Here is a 25,311-nt window from a genome sequence, read left to right on the forward strand (position 1 = left end):
TTGTAAATACGATCATCTTCCTCCTTGGTCTGTACGTACAGAGCACTTGCCGGCTGATTTGAAGAACTGCAGCAGCCAGCAGGGAAGGGGAAGGCCCTGGCCAAGTGGCGCTCGGCTGGATAGCCAGCTGGCGGCGGCGCGGTGCCAGGTGCGGTGGCACGGTCTGGTGGAGCAGCGGTGGCGGCTGTCCTGCACGCTCGCGAGCAGGCGTGGGACGGGGTGGCGTAGGGCCACGGGGCCACGCGGTGACGGTAGGGTCAGGGGCTGGCGCCAGCGATGTGGGGCTAGGGGGGCAGGGGTGGCGGCGCATGGCCGACTACAGGCACGGGATGGTCGGAGAACTCGAAGAAGAGGGCTAGCCATGGACGACCTCGCCAAAAAATCGATCGGAAAAAGAAAAACAAAGGGGAAACAGTCAAAAGATGATGGATTCGAGAAAACATGGAGACTATGGTGAAGAGAACGACGAGATATACCTTATGGTGGTGGTGGTTGACGCTGGAACATGTCGGCTTGGCCGAAAAAGCTCGCCGAAGAGTTCACCGGAAACCTAGCTGTGCCAAACTTCAGCGTTCGATCTGCGGCGATAGGAGTGGCGGCTCACGAAACGGGCTATACTTTCAGAATCAGCGCATCGAGGGCTACGCCAACATATATATATATATATATATATACACACACGCAGGGTTCAGAGATTTTGGAAATACGAGATATTTTAGGAAATAATTGATTTTCGAAATTAAAATAATTATAGAAAATCGGGAATTGCTATTTAGGTTCCAAAAAATATCTCTGAGCTCCGAAAAATACTAGAAAAATTCCTAGGGATAGATGGAAGAATAAGGAACACAACCAAACTGGTCTTAGCTCCCGAAAAAGACTTTTGCCTTGATCGAGGAAAAAGACAAAGCTCCAAGAAATAGGAATTTAATCCCGAAAAAGGTCGGAAAGATTCTCGGAAAGAGAGACATCGTTCTAACGCGTCTTAAAACCTTTTCCAAGCCTTTGGATTTTAGAAACAAGGCATCTTATCTAAATTTTGTTTTGCAAGTTTTCAAATTCCTTTTAGACCACTACTTGAAAGCAATATTTTAAAGATTGAGATTTGAATTTATTTTCCAAACCACTCATCACAAAAGTATCAATGCAACGGCATGTATGCGCAAACATGTTGCTACCCTTATGTTGGATTTTAATTTAAAGAAAATTTTCTGTTACCTATGTTTTTATGAGCACAAAACATTTAACAGAAATCATTTTACTCTTTTTAGAAAGTAGCTAATTTTAGGGTGTTAGAATTCTGCCCCCCTTAAGATGAATCTTGTCCCCGAGATTCGGAGAAGAAGAGCAAAGAAGAGAGGGATACTTCAACTTGAGATCTTCTTCACTTCCTTGAGCAATACCATCTTGATAATCACCTTGTGTTGTATGAGAACTCATCACGTGGCTACTCTTGTAGATTCTTGTTCCATCTTATTCCAAGTCCGATCTTGTTGCTTCTCTTAATCTGTTCCAATGAATCTTATTATCCATATGTTAAGCTTCCAAAAGATCTTGCTTAGCTTGAATGAGAACTTTGAATTCTATGGTTCATTTTTTATACATTTTGAAATGTTTTACTTCTCAAAAGGAAGACTTTCAATCAAAACCGAACAAATTTTCTTCTTCAACTCCTTTGAAATAGCTTTCAGAATATGTTTTATGTTTAGAACTCAAGAAAATATTTCAACCATATTTTGAAACTCTTTTGAATAAATGTTTTTAAGGTTTTGAAATAAACCCAACCATTTTCAAATCATTCGAAACTCAGGTAAACATACTAAGCTTTGTTTTTCAAACTCTTTTGAAAACTCGACTTTATAATAAAATCTCATATAAAGAGTAGACAAATCAACTCAGGTTCTTTTGAAATCTGTTTCAAACAAGGGATTTTCAAGATTTTAGAAAACAAATGAAACATTCAAACTTCATTTTCAAATCATTTTGAATGAACTCTTTTGGGATTTCTGAAATCAAACCAAATCAATTTCAAAACTACTTTAGAAATAAAGAGAGTAAGTTTTCAATTCCCATTTTCTTTTGAAGTCAAACAAAAGACTTAATACACATGTTCAAGTTCTTTTTGGAATAAAACTTTTGGGGAATCAAATCAAATAATTTTCAACCCTTTCAAACCATTTTGGAAGACTCCTTTTAGAAATACACTTTTCAAATCAACTCAAACCTTTTCTTTTCAAATTTTGTTTAGAAATCAAACTTAATTCTAATTCAAAGCCAAAAGTGCTCCGTTTCCAAATGCAAATTGTTGCAAACTTTTGAACCAAAATTTTCAAACTTTTGTAAAATATCTTGAAAGCATTTTGAACACCTTTCAAATAAAATTTGAACTAAGACAACTCAAGTTGTTGTTTTTTCAATCGGTCTTTTCCAAACAACCCATTTTAAAAACACTTTTGAGTCATTTTCAAAGTGTTTTAGAATAAAATGGTTCAAAAGTGTTTTTAGAATAACACTTTGAAGAGTAACCGAATACATTTTACTCTTTTTGAAATTTAGTTCAAAGCAAAGTGGGTTTTCAAATCTGATTTCACTTTCAACTTTTTAAGTTTTAGGAATAAGATACTTTCAAACTTTTTATGAATATCTATTTTTAAACTAAAACCTTGAGTGAAGCAGTTCAAATCAAATTGTTTTCTTTTGAATGAGCAAAAGAGTCTTTCAAAATTCAAATCAAAACTTTTGAAATGTCTCAAATATAGTCTTTAGAAACTCTTTTTGAATCTTTTAAACTTTAATACTCCTTTCAAATCAACTCTTATTCTTTGGTGAAATACTTTTGAAATTAAGTTTCGAATACCAACTCTTGAAAATGAGGAAACAAACTTAAACCCTTTTTGAACTTAGTTCAAATCAACTTTTGAAGGAGTTTTTCAAAGTTCTTGAATCAAAAGGTTGTTAATTCATTTTCCAACATCTTTTGAAGATTTCATTTGAAGGAAAGAGCTTTAAATAGAAATCAAAACCAATCCAATTGTTTTCAAGAGTTAATCTTAGTCTTGAGCATTCTTGCAACTCTTTTGTATACGCCTATATCCTAGGTACGTGGAGATCGAACTCCTAACCATAGCTAGCTCGAATGTCATTCTTGACGTGGATCCAAACTCCTTGTAGTTCACCAACTCGCAACACTCTTAGCTTGGCTACCCCCTTAAGAAGAGATGGGATAGGGGCTACCAACATCCAGCATATAACTTTCTTCAAGGTGTATTATCATCCTCTGACATCCTAGAGAGCTTGTGGACATAGATAAGAATAAGAAAAATCGATCCTTCCCGTAGATAGAAAACAAAACAGCAGCGCAGAAAAACATCCATATCTCGAGTTCCATTTATCCAATAACGTTGCATCTTGAACTGTTGGAAAGCTTATAAAATTCCCAACAACTTTCTTTTAGACCACTTCTTCAGATTCTGCAGTTAACTTGGTCGAAATCTTTGCTCAACAGAAACTATTCCAGATTCCAAAGAGCGCAGATATATCGCCTTGTGATTTTCATATCTCCCAAACCAGAAACACTATCAAGGTGACTCTTATGGGAAAAGAAAGATCTTGAAGTCTACTTTCACCCAGAATTTTCTCAGAATTTTTGGTTGCCCAAAGGTTGGAGACATAGGCCATAGAAGTCAGACTGCTCCGGAAGACAGAAAGCAGGAAACAAGAGAAAGAGAACCCAGACTATTTATTCCATTGATCCTTATACCTTAAACCTTTAATATAAATGAAATTGTGAGCATAACCCACAAATTCAGTGCACTCATTACAAAGATCCAACTCAACCATGATCATTAGGACAAACCACTCAAACACGAAATACAAGCTCGTTGTTAATCATTCCTTCTAGCTACTTGGTAGGCATTCTTAAGGGAAAACTTCCTTATCAGGGCTTTCGTAATTTGAATAGAGGTGAGACTAGAAAGTTTTGCAAGAGATCAAGAACAACAACTCAAGGAGATAAGAAAGTATAGCTCAAAGGTAGCTATCAAGGAGAGGAGACAATAGGACAAGGATTGGAAATATTTGATTCAATGAGTCAAGGAGGTGGAAAAATAGTTTTATAGTAAAATAGGTTTTTACAATGACCTGTGCTAACTATGCTTGCGTCCTACAGTTAGCATTGCTTTAATACCACTTTGTAGCACCCGGTTTTAAAGACAAAACCAGATACACACTACATGTGAGCCCTAGGAAGTCAAATCTCACATATAGCCATAAATAAGGTTAATATCAATAGACAATGCTTAAATACATAATGCTATTAGTATAAAGAATATAACCTCAGAGTATAGACAGCGGAAAGACAACTCTGATCTTCAGGCGAAGACTCCAAATCCATAGGGACGACTGACTGGTTAACCACAAGCCTAACTCCTTCAGACTGGCAATCTAGGTACCCATCCAGGATTTTCATTGGATGTAAAGAAAGCGTAAGCTCACCATGCTTAGTAAGTATATCAAAGGGATCTATGAGGCTCAAAAGGCTTGACACTGTTTGACTACGGTTCGCAAGTTTAGTTGATCAAGTTTTAGCATCATGTATCACAACTTTAGTGAACAATCCCAATTCCCAAGTGATATTAAAGTATAGTCAAGTTTATCTCAATTCCCAACCATCCACCATCCACAGTAACCACTAATCTTGAAGGATCTAGACCACTCATATCCATGAGCACGGCTGTTATAATAGGTCAAATATTTCTGCAAAAATTGTACATCTTTACCCACTGAGCTGTGATTCCCAATGCCGGGGTTTGCAAGGCCCACTACACCTCTACCTAGGAAGTGTGGCATGGTTTCACTATGAAACCCTTAGCTAGTTGCACTAGCAAGTCGTAGCTACTAAGGAGTGGCACACATGGGCATTGCAGCACGGTACACACATCCTAGCAGAAAAAGGAAAGATACCCTCTTACCCTTACTGGAGCTATAGACGAGCTAGTACAATCTAGTTAACAGGTTAAAGTCAGAGCCATATGACACTCAGGGTTGTACGGAACCTCCTAGGTTGCTGCTTTAGGATTAAGTCCTTATGGAGAGCCACTAGAGTACTTAACCCCGTACTCTAGCCCCTATCTATTGCTAAAAGGCTTCATGTTATAATATTGCATAATGTCTTTAGTTGTGTTTAACTATTATTCTATGTTCAGCGCTATAGCATCTATCCAAAATACATACCCAAACCCTAGGTAACAAGGATATGTGGTACAAGAATTCATCTAGGTAAAGTCCTTAAGGGTATATCAAATTGAACACATGCATGAATATGAATAGTAATTGTTCATAGGTACAAGGGGCCTTTGGTACATTTGCCTTACATTGCTTTTCCCCCAAAGCAATACGCTCAAAAGCCTTTAGTATTCAAGTTTCAATCTTCTGCTTCCAATTCTCAGCTTCTTAATCACCACGTAAACCTCACCTATTGACTGAACCATATTTCACCACACAAACATCCATACATAGAATACAAACAAAAATATATGAGAACAGTACACCAACCAATAAAATCAGCAAAACGGCGTATCGCTTCGAACCCACAAACGCAAAAGACATGCTATATACGATTCAACGAAAAAGCGACTATCGAAGGATTTTATATGCAACAGAAAATAAAACGTATCCATTTAACTTATTTTAACCATAGAAACACATGTAAATATTTTTCATTAATCAACTTGATTAATTGCTTAAGAAAGAGCGTAGTATAAAACCTATATTGACTTTATATTCTAAAATGATGCAAGTGATAGTATTAATACAATTACTTTTTAATTGCCAAAACATATTTGAGTAACATGAGAACCACTAACGCCACTACGTAGAACACGTCGAAACAAAAGTAACACGACAAGAATGGCTCGATGCTACGGTTATGAGAACGCAAGAGACACTAAGAAAGGAGCTACGGTTAAAAGAAAACCACTATCAAAAGATTTATATTATATTATAAAAGAAACAACTACGAGCTTGTTTTAGGTTAGCTAAGAAAAACTATATGAGCAATATTGATTTAGATTAATCACAACATATTTAGTTTTAAAAGTCGAGTTAAAGCTAATTATGTATTATTTATAAATGTTATCACATAGTTTATTGAACAAATTAAACTTTACCTTCGCAAAGGAATTAAGCATGTGACAGTATCTACTCGTACTTATCACATATGTATCTTGTTCAGCTAATCAAATTATATTCTAGAAACACTTTTAAGTTAACAATTAATCATATTAACTTTTAGGTATAAATTATCAAAGTTAAGCACATATATTGCTTTTAATTCCAAACTAGTGTGCAAATATACTAATAAATTTAATATTTAGCTATATATGGAAAAACATGTGACATGAGAAACATTGCCCCTAACATATAGTTCACGTCAGCACGAACCAAACGCAACCTAAACGGTGCAAAACGGAATTAGAACTGAAATTGCTTTTAATTAAAAAGTTATTGAATAATCATTAATCAAATTAATATTTAACTTATAAATTTCCAAGATGCGAGACATGTTAAACATCGCTACTAACACATATCACACACTGCAATGAAACTCTCATAATCGAATCGAAATCAAAAACTTAAATCGACTTTAGTTAATCAGCGATTAATTAATTATAGACACAATTAATATTTTAATAAAATAAATTCATAAACATGTGATATGAAAACTAATAGCACTATTGCGTAGATCTCCACGACATGAAACTAAAGCAACTGGAACGAATTGAAACGGAATTAAAATGAAGAAACGACAAATATTTAACGAACCAGTGGCATTCTGGTAAATATGATCATGTTCCTCCTTGGTCTATATGTACAGAGCACTTGTCGGCTGATTTGAAGAACGCAGCAGCCAGCAGGGAAGGGGAGGCCCTGGCCGGGTGGTGCTCGGCTGGCTGAGGGGCGCTCGGCTGGACAGCCAGCTGGCGGTGGCGCGGTGTCAGGTGCGGTGGCGGGGTCTGGTGGAGCAGCGACGGCGGTCGTCCTGCATGCTCGCGAGCAGGCGCGGGATAGGGCGGCGCAGGGCCAAGGGGCTGCGCGGTGACAGCGGGGTCAGGCGCTGGCGCTAGTGCTATGGGGCCAGGGGGTGGGGGTGGCGGCGCATGGCCGACTACAGGCACGGGGTTGTGACAGAACCGCCCAATTTATACAAGATCAAGTACGGCTGTCCCCGCTAACACATTGACATGCGCATACTTTCACTTATATAAACCCGGTAGTCCGCCGAGTGCCACGTAGGACCTCGGTAAATCAACATCACAACCAAGATCGCGTGATTAAGCAAATACACATCACATACACAGAGTGGTAGCGGAAATAATATTACAATGAGTCACAATTAATAGTACAAGTTTGGGTTTCAAAACCGATTAGTGAAAACAACATTGTTTTCAAAGGATTTCATTAATATGAGTTCCAAATACATTGCTAGCATAAGTGACATCCTCAGACAAAAGCATGTAGATAAGAAGTGAATATAGAGTCACCGAGCCCACCGGTGGTTAGCCACCATCTTTAGCAGGCCAAAACCTCACCTACAACATGGTGGCATAAACCCTGAGTACTCGAATGTACTCAGCTAGACTTACCCGTCATAACCAAAAATAAAATTGACTCCAAGAAGTATGCAAGGCTTTATAAGTGGAGGTAGCTTGACAATATTTTGCATAAAAAGCGATTAACTCAATTATACAATTATAATTCTATCATCAAGTTAATTAGAACTATCCATCTCTAGATTAGCAACTATCCTGTGCCAAACATGTGGTATATCTTTTTAGAGCATACAATAGTAACTATAGCAGGTATAGTAATTCCATAATCCAATTACTACGATGTTGGGACTAGCCAAGTTTCTCACTATCCGGGAGAGACGGCGATTTGAATCGATTTCAACCAGCTAGGAATTTATTCCTAATACAAACCAGGCAGACCAGATCAACGGTCACCTTAGGTCACCTTTGGTACAACTTAGGTACACATTTCGCAGGTCTGTACCGCACCGCACAATCTGGGACACCAGATGCCAGGACGTTCAGGCCTAGCCTGCCCTTGGGCTCAGTCTGATCATCCCCCGGAAGGAGCGCACAACAGAATGGGTCCCGGCCTGAGGTTGAGCTACTCGGCTTCGCAGTCGGAACGAGTTATCCGGCCAGCTAAGTGATAGGCATGCATTCAATCTTGTCAGAAGCGCCAACAACGGTACGGTCCTTAATCGACACAGACGGAATCACATGAGTCAACCTACACATACACTCCGCCTGGCCTCGATTTACTTTTACCCCATGGTTCTTTTCCACGATAGCAAATATAGCCAACCGTGCTCCGGTTTCCACCTATCTCTCGCAGGTGACAGGAAATCACCCGACTTCTACCGGTCTAAGCATGGCTAAGCATATATTCGATCCTGGACAAGGAATTTGCATGCATCAAGTGGTTCCAATCAACTCTTATAACCTAATGCATCAATCATAAGTACTTAAGTAATCATTTGTAAAATATTGGGAGGCTTAAAATGCTCCGGGGCTTGCCTGGGATCTGACACAAGTCTGTTCAGTTAGCTTGCACCGTCCTGGTGACATCTCAGATCCTAGCACTCGCTTAGTCCTTCCATCTTCGGGACAGATCCATCAAACACCGTCTTCGGGTTTGGCTCCAACATCTCATCCTTCACGTGGTGCATCTAGCGTACCTAGATGAGATGCAATATGCAAGTGCATAAATATGAAGAATAGTACCATGAGACGCATCACAAAATAGCAAGCAAGACAAGCATAGTTTACACTAACACAGTTAACAATATACAAGCAAACACTATAATTGGAATCTGCCAATTTCTGGATATGCAAACAGCAGCTACAAGATTTAGCTATAACTGGAGTTACACCAATCCAAATGACTTGAAAGAAGACATTATGGAAAGCTTATGAAATTTTTTACAATTCATCTTTAATCATCTTAGCATGATTCTCAAGTTAACTAAGTCAAATATATCCATTTACAGAAACTGGTCCACAATTGACAGAAAGCAGCCATTTCTGAAACCCAACTTTAAACAGGCATAACTCACAAACCACAAGGCCAAATACCACCAAATTTTAACAGCAGCTAGATACATGAATTATCTACAACTTTTGTATAAACAAGTTTCACAACAAAGCAAATTATCATAAAGAACTTTGCTAAGTTCCCAGATCCGTCCATAAACCACATCGGCAAGAAAATAATTATTAAGTTATGTTGCAAATTCATAATTGGGCAAAACCAACTTTACCAACATTTCACACATGACTAAAGAACACCAGAAAACCTAGTGTCCATGACCAAATAAATTCTTTTAATGCATTTCTTAATTTATTTTAGATAACAAGGTGACTTAATGAACATATACCAAAAGTGCACAATAACTTCTACAAAAATTACAGTGGCTCACATATACTCTCAATAGCCTAATGTACAAATTTTACTCCATTTAAATATGTATAGCAACCTCTATGAAAAGAACAAGTTGCTAAAGCAAGAATTCATGTGAGAGCGAGATAAACCAATAACTCCCTCATACTTCACCCAATACTCACGAAATTTTTACCACATATCAACTATCACATGAGTAGCATGCCACAAAAATTTCACTTCATTTGGAGCCCTAGATCTACAGTTATGAAAAATAACAAATTCAACTAGCATTACAACCTTACTACACAAATCTATTTTTACCGCAAAGTATTTAAACTAAAACATGCCATATTATAGATCCACTGCATAGACAATTTCACAAGGATTCCAAAAAGTCCTCATTTACTATTTTACTAATTTTCTACGATTTACTATGAATTTCCAAAGTTCCTGCAAAATAATTACAAACTAGTCCTTACGGCACTATTCATATGAGTCAGTGGTTATGCACTTAGGCCCTCCCCTTTCTTCTAATTGTTGCACGCAGCCCCTCACATGAATCAGAGCAGGGGAGGTCGTCGGAGCTTGTTGTTGCGGCCGGAGGCTGCTCGTCGTCGGCGGTGGAGTGGCGTGGAATGGCCAGGGGAGTCGTGCGCACCCGTGTGTGTCCGCGGCTTGGCCAGAGGTGGGCCGTGGCGCCTTGGCCACACACGCTGGTGGCATGCAGCCGTGCGGCAAGGCGGCGGCGTTGTTCCGGAGGCCAATAGCTTGGGTGAGCATGCGCGTGAGATGGAGCAAGGCAAGGAGAAGGTAGTGGCGGTGGCTGTTGGGCTGCGAAGCGCTCCGAGGTGGGAGAACGGCGGCGGCCAAACTTGAGCTCATGGCGGCCATGGCCGTTCTCGGTGTTCGCGTGAGGGAGAGCGAGCGGAGGACAGTGAGTGGGAGAGGCGAGTGAGGGAGGCGAGGGCAGCTTCTGACGCTCGGTTATACCAGCAGGGGCGCGACAGAGCGGCCGACCACGCAGCAGCAGCGCGCGGGAATGGTGGGGGCGTTCTCGGTGCATGGTCGCCACGCACAGGCACGCGTCGCCCTTTGAGTCATTCCACCGAGCAGCTGGCAGGCGACGAAGTGGCTACATTAGAACCAAGCTTTGGGCATCTTCGGGGCATATACGGTTCTAGGAGCCTTAAGCAAAGTGGCTGCTCTCTAAGTCCTCTCCAACATTCGTTAAGGGTGACTGGCCAGTAGGGCAGCAGGTTAGTGGTTAATTAAGCCCCAAAATGACAGTGTCAGTGCGTTCACAACGGTTAAGTAAACTCGAAATTGAGGACCAAAACGGAGTCAAACTTAGTCCAACTTTTTATATGCTCTTCTCTACCATGTATACTCCAACTTTTGTTTTGGTACCAAATCAAGTTGCTTAACAAAATTTGGAGAACGCGGAATGCCGACGTGTTAATGTCCGATAAGTGACAACGTAACTTTTGCTGTTTTTGGAGAGTATTTTTGAAGATCCAAATAAACTCCAAATTTGATGAGACTTGATTTATTGTTTCCACCATGAAAGGTACTTCAACTCATCTTAATTAATCCAATTGAGATACCATATGAATTTTGAAGATAAAAATTCACAAACATTGTCGACTTGCCGTTGTTGATGAATTTCAGACTTAGAATATTTCTAAGTGCTAAAATCAGCAATAGATTCAATCTTGTGACCTTTGTTTGTCCAGCTTAGAGATAGATTTAGACTTAGGTCCTTAAATAAAGTTTGTAGTACACAAACTATACTACAACTTTTATTTAAGGTGAAACCTTGTATCTTGAATATAAACCATTCTTTTACTTTGGTCAAAGCAGCATCTCGTTAACCCTTAGAATTAGAGTTTTCGACCAATTGAGGCCTTTTCTTGACATGTGCTCAACACAAACCCTTCATGACTTTTGTTGTAGAGTTCAATTAGAGTTGTTTGAGCAAGGTTGCAAGGGTTGGTTGACTTCATAGGTTTCCATCCACTTGATAAAGCAATTCATGCAAAGATATGACTTATCATTTCATGTGACTTTTTTATTCCAAACTTCATGAAACTTTTCGAGTGCCCAATATAGATGGGTATTGATGTGAGACACATGAAGATATCCCAATCACACCACCCAAGCATATATCTTGAAAAGGGGTCTATAGGTGAGCAAAGGTGCAATATCCAAGTTTAGGTTGGGGCTCGTTTCTATAGGTTGGACCTTGACATCTTCATCATCACTTAATATGCCATGTTCGAGCTCAAACCCATTACTTAACTGGTGGCAAACACCTGGGGTGTTACAGTCTCCCTATATATAATATATATATATATATATATATATATATATATATATATATATATATATATATATATATATATATATATATACACACGCAGGGTTCAGAGATTTTGAAAATACGAGATATTTTAGGAAATAATTGATTTTTGGAATTAAAATAATTATAGAAAATCGGGAATTGCTATTTAGGTTCCAAAAAATATCTCTGAGCTCCGAAAAATACTAGAAAAATTCCTAGGGATAGATGGAAGAATAAGGACACAACCAAAGTGGTCTTAGCTCCCGAAAAAGACTTTTGCCTTGATCGAGGAAAAAGACAAAGCTCCCAAAAAATAGGAATTTAATCCCGAAAAAGGTCGGAAAGATTCTCGGAAAGAGAGACATCGTTCTAACACGTCTTAAAACCTTTTCCAAGCCTTTGGATTTTGGAAACAAGGCATCTTATCTAACTTTTGTTTTGCAAGTTTTCAAATTCCTTTTAGACCACTACTTGAAAGCAATATTTTAAAGATTGAGATTTAAATTTATTTTCCAAACCACTCATCACAAAAGTATCAATGCAACGGCATGTATGCGCAAACATGTTGCTACCCTTATGTTGGATTTTAATTTAAAGAAAATTTCTGTTACCTATGTTTTTATGAGCACAAAACATTTAATAGAAATCATTTACTCTTTTTAGAAAGTAGCTAATTTTAGGGTGTTAGAATTCTGCCCCCCTTAAGATAAATCTTGTCCCCGAGATTCGGAGAAGAAGAGCAAGAAGAGAGGGATACTTCAACTTGAGATCTTCTTCACTTCCTTGAGCAATACCATCTTGATACTCACCTTGTGTTGTATGAGAACTCATCACGTGGCTACTCTTGCAGATTCTTGTTCCATCTTATTCCAAGTCCGATCTTGTTGCTTCTCTTAATCTGTTCCAATGAATCTTATTATCCATATGTTAAGCTTCCAAAAGATCTTGCTTAGCTTGAATGAGAACTTTGAATTCTATGGTTCATTTTTTATACATTTTGAAATGTTTTACTTCTCAAAAGGAAGACTTTCAATCAAAACCAAACAAATTTTCTTCTTCAACTCCTTTGACACAGCTTTCAGAATATGTTTTATGTTTAGAACTCAAGAAAATATTTCAACCATGTTTTGAAACTCTTTTGAATAACTGTTTTTAAGGTTTTGAAATAAACCCAACCATTTTCAAATCATTCGAAACTCAGGTAAACATACTAAGCTTTGTTTTTCAAACTCTTTTGAAAACTCGACTTTATAATAAAATCTCATATAAAGAGTAGACAAATCAACTTAGGTTCTTTTGAAATCTGTTTCAAACAAGGGATTTTCAAGATTTTAGAAAACAAATGAAACATTCAAACTTCATTTTCAAATCATTTTGAATGAACTCTTTTGGGATTTCTGAAATCAAACCAAATCAATTTCAAAACTACTTTAGAAATAAAGAGAGTAAGTTTTCAATTCCCATTTTCTTTTGAAGTCAAACAAAAGACTTAATACACATGTTCAAGTTCTTTTTGGAATAAAACTTTTGGGGAATCAAATCAAATAATTTTCAACCCTTTCAAACCATTTTGGAAGACTCCTTTTGGAAATACACTTTTCAAATCAACTCAAACCTTTTCTTTTCAAATTTTGTTTAGAAATCAAACTTAATTCTAATTCAAAGCCAAAAGTGCTCCGTTTCCAAATGCAAATTGTTGCAAACTTTTGAACCAAAATTTTCAAACTTTTGTAAAATATCTTGAAAGCATTTTGAACACCTTTCAAATAAAATTTGAACTAAGACAACTCAAGTTGTTGTTTTTTCAATCGGTCTTTTCCAAACAACCCATTTTAAAAACACTTTTGAGTCATTTTCAAAGTGTTTTAGAATAAAATGGTTCAAAAGTGTTTTAGAATAAAATGGTTCAAAAGTGTTTTTAGAATAACACTTTGAAGAGTAACCGAATACATTTTACTCTTTTTGAAATTTAGTTCAAAGCAAAGTGGGTTTTCAAATCTAATTTCACTTTCAACTTTTTAACTTTTAGGAATAAGATACTTTCAAACTTTTTATGAATATCTATTTTTAAACTAAAACCTTCAGTGAAGCAGTTCAAATCAAATTGTTTTCTTTTGAATGAGCAAAAGAGTCTTTCAAAATTCAAATCAAAACTTTTGAAATGTCTCAAATATAGTCTTTAGAAACTCTTTTGAATCTTTTAAACTTTAATACTCCTTTCAAATCAACTCTTATTCTTTTGTGAAATACTTTTGAAATTAAGTTTCGAATACCAACTCTTGAAAATGAGGAAACAAACTTAAACCCTTTTTGAACTTAGTTCAAATCAACTTTTGAAGGAGTTTTTCAAAGTTCTTGAATCAAAAGTTTGTTAATTCATTTTCCAACATCTTTTGAAGATTTCATTTCAAGGAAAGAGCTTTAAATAGAAATCAAAACCAATCCAATTGTTTTCAAGAGTTAATCTTAGTCTTGAGCATTCTTGCAACTCTTTTGTATACGCCTATATCCTAGGTACATGGAGATCGAACTCCTAACCATAGCTAGCTCGAATGTCATTCTTGATGTGGATCCAAACTCCTTGTAGTTCACCAACTCGCAACACTCTTAGCTTGGCTACCCCCTTAAGAAGAGATGGGATAGGGGCACCAACATCCAGCATATAACTTTCTTCAAGGTGTATTATCATCCTCTGACATCCTAGAGAGCTTGTCGACATAGATAAGAATAAGAAAAATCGATCCTTCCCGTAGATAGAAAACAAAACAGCAGCGCAGAAAAACATCCATATCTCGAGTTCCATTTATCCAATAACGTTGCATCTTGAACTGTTGGAAAGCTTATAAAATTCCCAACAACTTTCTTTTAGACCACTTCTTCAGATTCTGCAGTTAACTTGGTCGAAATCTTTGCTCAACAGAAACTATTCCAGATTCCAAAGAGCGCAGATATATCGCCTTGTGATTTTCATATCTCCCAAACCAGAAATACTATCAAGGTGACTCTTATGGGAAAAGAAAGATCTTGAAGTCTACTTTCACCCAGAATTTTCTCAGAATTTTTGGTTGCCCAGAGGTTGGAGACATAGGCCATAGAAGTCAGACTGCTCTGGAAGACAGAAAGCAGGAAACAAGAGAAAGAGAACCCAGACTATTTATTCCATTGATCCTTATACCTTAAACCTTTAATATAAATGAAATTGTGAGCATAACCCACAAATCCAGTGCACTCATTACAAAGATCCAACTCAACCATGATCATTAGGACAAACCACTCAAACACGAAATACAAGCTCGTTGTTAATCATTCCTTCTAGCTACTTGGTAGGCATTCTTAAGGGAAAACTTCCTTATCAGGGCTTTCGTAATTTGAATAGAGGTGAGACTAGAAAGTTTTGCAAGAGATCAAGAACAACAACTCAAGGAGATAAGAAAGTATAGCTCAAAGGTAGCTATCAAAGAGAGGAGACAATAGGACAAGGATTGGAAATATTCGATTCAATGAGTAAAGGAGGTGGAGAAATAGTTTTATAGTAAAATAGGTTTTTACAACGACCTGTGCTAACTATGCTTGTGTCCTACAGTTAGCATTGCTTTAATACCACTTTGTCGCACCCGGTTTTAAAGACAAAACCAGATACACACTACATGTGAGCCCAGGAAGTCAAATCTCACATATAGCCACAAATAAGGTTAATATCAATAGATAATGCTTAAATACATAATGTATTAGTATAAAGAATATAACCTCAGAGTATAAACAGCGGAAAGACAACTCCGATCTTTAGGCGAAGACTCCAAATCCACATGGACGACTGACTGGTTAACCACAAGCCTAACTCCTTCAGACTGGCAATCTGGTACCCATCTGGGATTTTCATTGGATGTAAAGAAAGCGTAAGCTCACCATGCTTAGTAAGTATATCAAAGGGATCTATGAGGCTCAAAAGGCTTGACACTATTTGACTACGGTTCGCAATTTTAGTTGATCAAGTTTTAGCATCATGTATCACAACTTTAGTGAACAATCCCAATTCCCAAGTGATATTAAAGTATAGTCAAGTTTATCTCAATTCCCAACCATCCACCATCCACAGTAACCACTAATCTTGAAGGATCTAGACCGCTCGTATCCGTGAGCACGGCTGTTATAACAGGTCAAATATTTCTGCAAAAATTGTACATCTTTACCCACTGAGCTGTGATTCCCAATGCCGGGGTTTGCAAGGCCCACTACACCTCTACCTAGGAAGTGTGGCATGGTTTCACTATGAAACCCTTAGCTAGTTGCACTAGCAAGTCGTAGCTACTAAGGAGTGGCACACATGGGCATTGCAGCACGGTACACACATCCTAGCAGAAAAAGGAAAGATACCCTCTTACCCTTACTGGAGCTATAGACGAGCTAGTACAATCTAGTTAACAGGTTAAAGTCAGAGCCATATGACACTCAGGGTTGTATGGAACCTCCTGGGTTGCTGCTTTAGGATTAAGTCCTTATGGAGAGCCACTAAAGTACTTAACCCCGTACTCTAGCCCCTATCTATTGCTAAAAAGCTTCATGTTATAATATTGCATAATGTCTTTAGTTGTGTTTAACTATTATTCTATGTTTAGCGCTATAGCATCTATCCAAAATGCATACCCAAACCCTAGGTAACAAGGATATGTGGTACAAGAATTCATCTAGGTAAAGTCCTTAAGGGTATATCAAATTGAACACATGCATGAATATGAATAGTATTTGTTCATAGGTACAAGGGGCCTTTGGTACATTTGCCTTACATTGCTTTTCCCCCAAAGCAATATGCTCAAAAGCCTTTAGTATTCAAGTTTCAATCTTCTGCTTCCAATTCTCAGCTTCTTAATCACCACGTAAACCTCACCTATTGACTGAACCATATTTCACTACACAAACATCCATACATAGAATACAAACAAAAATATATGAGAACAGTACACCAACCAATAAAATCAGCAAAACGGCGTATCGCTTCGAACCCACAAACGCAAAAGACACGCTATATACGATTCAACAAAAAAGCGACTATCGAAGGATTTTCGATGCAACGGAAAATAAAACCTATCCATTTAACTTATTTTAACCATAGAAACACATGTAAATATTTTTCATTAATCAACTTGATTCATTGCTTAAGAAAGAGCGTAGTATAAAACCTATATTGACTTTATATTCTAAAAATGATGCAAGTGATAGTATTAATACAATTAACTTTTTAATTGCCAAAACACATTTGAGTAACATGAGAACCACTAACGCCACTGCGTAGAACACGCCGAAACAAAAGTAACACGACAAGAATGGCTCGATGCTACGGTTATGAGAACGCAAGAGACACTAAGAAAGGAGCTAGGGTTAAAAGAAAACCACTATCAAAAGATTTATATTATATTATAAAAGAAACAACTACGAGCTTGTTTTAGGTTAGCTAAGAAAAACTATATGAGCAATATTGATTTAGATTAATCACAACATATTTAGTTTTAAAAGTCGAGTTAAAGCTAATCATGTATTATTTATAAATGTTATCACATAGTTTATTAAACAAATTAAACTTTACCTTCGCAAAGGAATTAAGCTTGTGACAGTATCTACTTGTACTTATCACATATGTATCTTGTTCAGCTAATCAAATTATATTCTAGAAACACTTTTAAGTTAACAATTAATCATATTAACTTTTAGGTATAAATTATCAAAGTTAAGCACCTATATTGCTTTTAATTCCAAACTAGTGTGCAAATATACTAATCAATTTAATATTTAGCTATATATGGAAAAACATGTGACATGAAAAACATTGCCCCTAACATATAGTTCACGTCAGCACGAACCAAACGCAACCTAAACGGTGCAAAACGAAATTAGAACTTAAATTGCTTTTAATTAAAAAGTTATTGAATAATCATTAATCAAATTAATATTTAACTTATAAATTTCCAAGATGTGAGACATGTTAAACATCGCTACTAACACATATCACACACTGCGATGAAACTCTCATAATCGAATCGAAATCAAAAACTTAAATCGACTTTAATTAATCAGCGATTAATTAATTATAGACACAATTAATATTTTAATAAAATAAATTCATAAACATGTGATATGAAAACTAATAGCACTATTGCGTAGATCTCCACGACATGAAACTAAAGCAACTTGAACGAATTGAAATGGAATTAAAATGAAGAAACGACGAAGATTTAACGAACCAGTGGCATTCTTGTAAATACGATCATGTTCCTCCTTGGTCTATATGTACAAAGCACTTGCCGGCTGATTTGAAGAACGTAGCAGCCACCAGGGAAGGGGAGGCCCTGGCCGAGTGGTGCTCGGCTGGCTGAGGGGCGCTCGGCTGGACAGCCAGCTGGCGGTGGCGCGGTGTCAGGTGCGGTGGCGGGGTCTGGTGGAGCAGCGACGGCGATCGTCCTGCATGCTCGCGAGCAGGCGCGGGATAGGGCAGCGCAGGGCCAAGGGGCCATGCGGTGACGGCGGGGTCAGGAGCTGGCGCCAGTACTATGGGGCTAGGGGGTGGGGGTGGCGGCGCATGGCCGACTACAGGCACGGGGTTGTGACAGAACCGCCCAATTTATACAAGATCAAGTACGGTTGTCCCCGCTAACACATTGACACGCGCATACTTTCACTTATATAAACCCGGTAGTCCGCCGAGTGTCACGCAGGACCTCGGTAAATCAACATCACAACCAAGATCGCGTGATTAAGCAAATACACATCACATACACAGAGTGGCAGCGGAAATAATATTACAATGAGTCACAATTAATAGTACGAGTTTGGGTTTCAAAACCGATTAGTGAAAACAACATTGCTTTCAAAGGATTTCATTAATATGAGTTCCAAATACATTGCTAGCATAAGTGACATCCTCAGACAAAAGCATGTAGATGAGAAGTGAATATAGAGTCACCGAGCCCACCGGTGGTTAGCCACCATCTTTAGGAGGCCAAAACCTCACCTTCAACATGGTGGGATAAATCTTGAGTACTCGAATGTACTCAGCTAGACTTACCCGTCATAACCAAAAATAAAATTGACTCCAAGAAGTATGCAAGGCTTTACAAGTGGAGGTAGCTTGACAATATTTTGCATAAAAAGCGATTAACTCAATTATACAATTATAATTCTGTCATCAAGTTAATTAGAACTATCCATCTCTAGATTAGCAACTATCCTGTGTCAAACATGTGGTATATCTTTTTAGAGCATACAATAGTAACCATAGCAGGTATAGTAATTCCATGTTTATCCGAACCATCACATTCCATAATCCAATTACTACGATGTTGGGACTAGCCAAGTTTCTCACTATCCGGGAGAGACGGCGATTCGAATCGATTTCAACCAGCTGGGAATTTATTCCTAATACAAACCAGGCAGACCAGATCAACGGTCACCATAGGTCACCTTTGGTACAACTCAGGTACACATTTCGCAGGTCCGTACTGCGCCGCACAATCTGGGACACCAGATGCCAGGACGTTCAGGCCTATCCTGCCCTTGGGCTCAGTCTAATCGTCCCCCGGAAGGAGCGCACAACAGAACAGGTCCCGGCCTGAGTTGAGCTACTCGGCTTTGCGGTCGGAACGAGTTATCCGGCCAGCTAAGTGATAGGCATGCGTTCAATCTTGTCAGAAGCGCCAACAACGGTACGGTCCTTAATTGACACAGACGGAATCACATGAGTCAACCTACACATAGACTCCGCCCGGCCTCGATTTACTTTTACCCCGTGGTTCTTTTCCACGATAGCAAATATAGCCAACCGTGCTCCGGTTTCCACCTATCTCTCGCAGGTGACAGGAAATCACCCGACTTCTATCGGTCTAAGCATGGCTAAGCATATATTCGATCCTGGACCTATAGCGGTTAAAGGTGTAATATCTAGACAAGGAATTTGTATGCATCATGTGGTTCCAATCAACTCTTATAACCTAATGCATCAATCATAAGTACTTAAGTAATCATTTGTAAAATATTGGGAGGCTTAAAATGCTCTGGGGTTTGCCTGGGATCTGACACAAGTCAGTTCAGTTAGCTTGCACCATCCTAGTGACATCTCAGATCCTAGCACTCGCTTAGTCCTTCCATCTTGGGGACAGATCCATCAAACACCGTCTTCGGGTTTGGCTCCAACATCTCATCCTTCACGTGGTGCATCTAGCGTACCTAGATGAGATGCAATATGCAAGTGCATAAATATGAAGAATAGTACCATGAGACGCATCACAAAATAGCAAGCAAGACAAGCATAGTTTACACTAACACACTTAACAATATACAAGCAAACACTATAATTGGAATCTGCCAATTTCTGGACATGCAAACAGCAGCTATAAGATTTAGCTATAAATGGAGTTACACCAATCCAAATGACTTGAAAGAAGACATTATGGAAAGCTTATGAAATTTTCTACAATTCATCTTTAATCATCTTAGCATGATTCTCAAGTTAACTAAGTCAAATATATCCATTTACAGAAACTGGTCCACAATTGACAGAAAGCAGCCATTTCTGAAACCCAACTTTAAACAGGCATAACTCACAAACCACAAGGCCAAATACCACCACATTTTAACAGCAGCTAGATACATGAATTATCTACAACTTTTGTATAAACAAGTTTCACAACAAAGCAAATTATCATAAAGAACTTTGCTAAGTTCCCAGATCTGTCCATAAACCACATCGGCAAGAAAATAATTATTAACTTATGCTGCAAATTCATAATTGGGCAAAACCAACTTTACCAACATTTCACACATGACTAAAGAACACCAGAAAACCTAGTGTCCATGACCAAATAAATTCTTTTAATGCATTTCTTAATTTATTTTAGATAACAAGGTGACTTAATGAACATATACCAAAAGTGCACAATAACTTCTACAAAAATTACAGTGGCTCACATATACTCTCAAAAGCCTAATGTACAAATTTTACTCCATTTGAATATGTATAGCAACCTCTATGAAAAGAACAAGTTGCTAAAGCAAGAATTCATGTGAGAGCGAGATTAACCAATAACTCACTCATACTTCACCCAATACTCATGAAATTTTTACCACATATCAACTATCACATGATTAGCATGCCACAAAAATTTCACTTCATTTGGAGCCCTAGATCTACAGTTATGAAAAATAACAAATTCAACTAGCATTACAACCTTAATGCACAAATCTATTTTTACTGCAAAATATTTAAACTAAAACATGCCATATTATAGATCCACTGCATAGACAATTTCACAAGGATTCCAAAAAGTCCTCATTTACTATTTTACTAATTTTCTACGATTTACTATGAATTTCCAAAGTTGCTACAAAATAATTACAAACCAGTCCTTATGGCACTATTCATATGAGTCAGTGGTTATGCACTTAGGCCCTCCCCTTTCTTCTAATTGTTGCACGTAGCCCCTCACGCGAATCAGAGCAGGGGAGGTCGTCGGAGCTTGCTATTGCGGCCGGAGGCTGCTCGTCGTCGGCGGTGGAGTGGCGTGGAATGGCCAGGGGAGTCGTGCGCACCCGTGTGTGTCCGCGGCTTGGCCAGAGGTGGGCCGTGGCGCCTTGGCCACACACGCCGGTGGCATGCAGCCGTGCGGCAAGGCGGCGGCGTTGTTCCGGAGGCCAATAGCTTGGGCGAGCATGCGCGCAAGATGGAGCAAGGCAAGGAGAAGGTAGTGGTGATGGCTGTTGGGCTGCGAAGCGCTCGGAGGTGGGAGAAGGGCGGCGGCCAAACTTGAGCTCGCGGCGGCCATGGCCATTCTCGGCATTCGCGTGAGGGAGAGCGAGCGGAGGACAGTGAGTAGGAGAGGCGAGTGATGGAGGCAAGGGCAGCTTCTGGCACTCGGTTATACCAGCAGGGGCACGATAGAGTGGCCGACCACGCGGCAGCAGCGCGCGGGAATGGCGGGGGCATTCTTGGTGCATTGTCGCCACGCACAGGCACGCGTCGCCCTTTGAGTCATTCCACCGAGCAGCTGGCAGGCGACGAAGTGGCTACATTAGAACCAAGCTTTGGGCATCTTCGGGGCATATACGGTTCTAGGAGCCTTAAGCAAAGTGGCTGCTCTCTAAGTCCTCTCCAACATTCGTTAAGGGTGACTGGCCAGTAGGGCAGCAGGTTAGTGGTTAATTAAGCCCCAAAATGACAGTGTCAGTGCGTTCACAACGGTTAAGTAAACTCAAAATTGAGGACCAAAACGGAGTCAAACTTAGTCCAACTTTTTATATCCTCTTCTCTACCATGTATACTCCAACTTTTGTTTTGGTACCAAATAAAGTTGCTTAACAAAATTTGGAGAACGCGGAATGCCGATGTGTCAATGTCCGATAAGTGACAACGTAACTTTTGCTGTTTTTGGAGAGTATTTTTGAAGATCCAAATAAACTCCAAATTTGATGAGACTTGATTTATTGTTTCCACCATGAAAGGTACTTCAACTCATCTTAAGGAATCCAATTGAGATACCATATGAATTTTGAAGATAAAAATTCACAAACATTGTCGACTTGCCGTTGTTGATGAATTTCAGACTTAGAATATTTCTAAGTGCTGAAATCAGCAGTAGATTCAATCTTGTGACCTTTGTTTGTCCAGCTTAGAGATAGATTTAGACTTAGGTCCTTAAATAAAGTTTGTAGTACACAAACTATACTACAACTTTTATTTAAGGTGAAACCTTGTATCTTGAATATAAACCATTCTTTTACTTTGGTCAAAGCAGCATCTCGTTAACCCTTAGAATTAGAGTTTTCGACCAATTGAGGCCTTTTCTTGACATGTGCTCAACACAAACCCTTCATGACTTTTGTTGTAGAGTTCAATTAGAGTTGTTTGAGCAAGGTTGCATGGGTTGGTTGACTTCATAGGTTTCCATCCACTTGATAAAGTAATTCATGCAAAGATATGACTTATCATTTCATGTGACTTTTTGATTCCAAACTTCATGAAACTTTTTGAGTGCCCAATATAGATGGGTATTGATGTGAGACACATGAAGATATCCCAATCACACCACCCAAGCATATATCTTGAAAAGGGGTCTATAGGCGAGCAAAGGTGCAATATCCAAGTTTAGGTTGGGGCTCATTTCTATAGGTTGGACCTTGACATCTTCATCATCACTTAATATGCCATGTTCGAGCTCAAACCCATTGCTTAACTGGTGGCAAACACCTGGGGTGTTACAGCCCTCCCCCCTTAAAAGAATCGCGTCCTAAGATTTAGGACGAAAGACTTTTATGGAAGAGAGACATGCTACCAGTTTCCAATATCAGCCATAGCTTTAGGCTACCTAGCTTCAAGCATAAGAGAGGCTAATTTGGTCAAGACACTTTCTGATACTTGTCCTTTGTAGTAAGTTTTGTCTAAAGAATTTCCTTCATTGGCCTTCATGAAGTATTGTTACTTTGGGGGGAATCCAAGATAGTAATGTCCTACATACTTCGTCCTCGGTGTACGAAGAGTGATACAATCATAGACTAAATGCTTGTAGCATCTACTTCCCTGGTGGATATAGCACAGACCATATGGACTTTGCACTAGACCACAGCCTGTTGACGGAGATTCCTTGCAACGGTGCTATATTTGTTCCCAAGGTTTGAAAAGCAGTTCTCTACAAAAGTGGCTTGAGCACAACTTTTCGTAAAGGATGTGATCATAAATGGGTAAACGTCCTTTGAGGGTATGAGAAGCTAGTTAACCAATATCCAAACTGGTTGTAGCGGTGCAATCACTCAAATGTCAACTGATGGAAAACTAATAATGTTCCATGTGCGCAGTGCTCTTTCTTTGATAACAATATTGCATGGTCTGAGTCTGCTGAGTGAGTGGTAATCATAGTAGCTGACTCTGTCGGCTCAACGTTCTCGATGACCATTCCTTAGGGAGCCTTCGTATCCAAGTTGCAACAGTGATCTAGGTTGAATCTGATGCAACCTCTTGGGTAAAAACACCTATAAGGTACCAAAGGCATGTCAGCATTGGAGAACCATTGACGTAGAAGGATGTTTGCAAGGCTTGGAGGACAACACAAGTTGTAAGTAATCACAAAACTAGGGACTAGTTCACTACCAAGCAGGTTGAGCACAATTTGCCTTTGTGGTGCAGTTGCACAGCAAGTTGGGTTGACTTGCACCGTAGCAAAACCAGCTTTCTTAAACTATATTTGACATCGAGGCTTCTATTCTAAGGCCAATCAATATCTCAAAAACCATAATCCAAAAATCTGCGGTTTGACACCTTTCCAATTGCTTTTGAATTGCAAGGGCATAATTTTGACTTCTAGAACACCTTGACTGTTCACGCATTGCTGATCTAAGAGGGCAAAGGCAAGGCACATAGGGGTGCAATTAGTCTTCTCAAGGGTATGGAGGGTTGTCTAACAGCAATACACCTACAAGTTGTAATTTCTTGGCAGGAATGACAAACACAACCGTCTAATGCAAATGATGATCGCAGTCACAGCGAAATTGCAGATTCTATACCCTTTTGTTTTCTATTCATATCTCACAAACTACTGCTCCAATATGCACAAAATTTGGTGGGCTTGTAGATCCATGGGTCTTCTAACTACTTACCAAAAATCAACTCAACCGGACACCGTTGACCATCCAAACAATTCATCTACCAAAACTGCTCTGTTCTGAAATGGCAGCAAACCGAGCCTGACAAGATATCTCTCAAATCTGACGTTTTACTCAACCAATACTCAAACCAACTGAAGACATTGAAGGGCCCTAAGCAAGGAATGAGATCACCAAGTTTGGGGTCAATCCAACTTCGTTTGAGTCACTAACCGCCGGCTTGAAGATAACCGGTTTAGTGCCACAAAATCTAGACAGATTTCGTGTCCTCCCTTTTCTTCGCTCCACACGTTGAGGTGTGTGTTTGGCACTCTCTAACCGTTCTCATAGCAGCAGCAATCTTTCTCTAGCTGAGGATGGAGGCTAGAGTTTTCCTTACATGCTTCTCTGGTAACACTTCAACCATCGTTCTAGACACCAACTTGACTATGCACAAGCATTGAACTTGTGGGCTGTTTTCGCATGGCACAAAACATTATTCCACATGTACGGCATTTCTACATTGACAAGGAACCGTTCCTATATATCCTTCGGCACTTCATCCAATAGAGTCCGAACACATGTGTAATTAGCACCTTGGGGCATAAAGATGCTAACTAAAACTAGGGACGTGCTTTCGCTAGCTCCTACCTAGCCGATACAACGTCTTGTACTATATACATGATCGTCCAAGATGGAATTGACTTGATAGCACATTTGGAGAAAAAGTAGCACTAGCATTGCGGGGCCCGGTTTGTTGTTTCCTTGATCAACATTGTTCTATGAGATCTGGCCTTCATAGTTACCAAATAGTCGCTACCTAACTGAAGACTAACTTTCCTACTGGTAACAAATCAGTTGTTTCTCAGCACTAAAAATTCTAAATCTGCACTCTTGCCAAC

This window comes from Miscanthus floridulus, chromosome 11, assembly GCF_019320115.1.
Source record: "Miscanthus floridulus cultivar M001 chromosome 11, ASM1932011v1, whole genome shotgun sequence".
Classification (NCBI taxonomy): domain Eukaryota; kingdom Viridiplantae; phylum Streptophyta; class Magnoliopsida; order Poales; family Poaceae; genus Miscanthus; species Miscanthus floridulus.